We start from the raw sequence: 1689 nt of genomic DNA on the forward strand, positions 1-1689 counted from the left end.
TAAATAATTAAATGTATGTCACCCCCTCCTTATTCTAAATATTTATTAAAGGACAGTGTGGAGGATGTATTAACCTGGAGAAGGCATAAGGAAGTGATATGTGCAAGGTGATAAACGCAGCAGCCAATCCGTTCCAATATGTAAATTAGCAGTTAGGAGCTGATTGGCTGGTGTGTTTTGTAAAATTGGAAGAGAAAGGAAGGCTCTTGTGTGGGCGCACTCTTATTAAAGGAAGTAAGTTATATATAACAATTTGGAAAGATGTTTAAAACATAACTTTTATTGATATTGTTATAACACAAAAAACTCTTCCCGGAAATCTATCCTTAAAGATACAGATTTGAAAATATCTTTTAAAATAAAATTGTTCTGGTCTCTTTATTGTAAAGAGTATTTGGAAGGGTTGTAGACATAAATTGGTCATACCCCCATTCCCCCTGACCAGTACAGAAATTCTGTATTAATGGAACCTCAGGATGGTCAAGACACAGTTGTATATAAGGCAGAGCTCTTTGGCTATAGGTAACTAGGGTAATGATCAGCAGTCACACCTCTAGGAATGGTACACCTGATTAGCATACAGATATCATGATTTGAAGAAATGTTATACAAGAATCAATGGGCATCCTAATGTCCGTGCGAATATCTGTATATTATCAACACTGAAAAAGAACGGATTGCCAAATAGGATTAGTGGTGATACTGCTGTTGGTGTTTTTATCACATAAGTGAGGAAAAATCCTACTCTACAACACCAGGTATTCGCAGGCAGTCTCCTTTCCTGATACTGACCTGGCCCAACGCTGTTTAGCTTCCAAGATCAGACGAGATCGGGCGCTGGCAGCGTGGTATGGTAGTAGAGAATTTAATGTGTACACCAATGAGAGTGCACCTATATATGAAATAGGAAATTTGGGAGAGACAGACAGGAAAGTGATAGAAAAAAGTAGTGAAAATGTGTGGATCTGCTTTCCACGTTAGACCCGGTTCCAAAATTCCCACTAAAGTGGTGCAATGTTACGGGAATCGTGGATGAGAGTCCACGAGGTTGGTGATCATAGGATAATTTGGTTGTCAGTGTTAGTGCTGTTAATTTTAATTCAATCAAAGGACCTCTTGACTACCGCACATATTGTGATTTCTCCAAAATAAATAAATGAATAATTCTCTGTATTGGATATCTGATGGAAGATAGAAAAACTCTCAACAGTTACGGATGCATTTAGAGTCCGTATAGCCAATAGAAGCCTCGGATCGGTGAATTTCACAATGCACTTAACAAGAGACACATACCGAAAGGGAGAAGAAAGGAAAAAATCCCTGTCGATAGGATGCAGTTATCCCGTTAATAGCGTATGATAATTACGGGAGAAAAGAGAAAAGAAAATCATAAAAGCCTAAATGCCAAACAAATATGGAAGGTATATGCTGAATTTAGACATTTACTATTCAAATCATTTGATATCTACAGCTTGGCCTCTAGTAGAAGAGGTGCTGAGTGCATGGTTATATGCTGTAATGACCCCTTAGCAACACTGTAATACACATTAAGTGTGAGATAAATAAGACAATTCTGCCCGAATTTACAGAAGATGTTACTATCTGTGGCATGCAGCCACAAGATAGTGGGGCTTACGGTTTCACCAATGAAGATAGGAGAGCCAAAGAGAACGAGCAGATGTATGAGGC

The 1689-nt window shown here is 38.4% G+C and overlaps 1 pseudogene; it reads right to left on the reverse strand.

The window, feature by feature from the left end:
• Window positions 1-743: 743 nt before the first annotated feature.
• On the reverse strand, window positions 744-862 carry LOC134912371 (5S ribosomal RNA; annotated as a pseudogene).
• Window positions 863-1689: the final 827 nt, after the last annotated feature.

This window comes from Pseudophryne corroboree, chromosome 4 (assembly GCF_028390025.1).
Source record: "Pseudophryne corroboree isolate aPseCor3 chromosome 4, aPseCor3.hap2, whole genome shotgun sequence".
NCBI lineage: Eukaryota > Metazoa > Chordata > Amphibia > Anura > Myobatrachidae > Pseudophryne > Pseudophryne corroboree.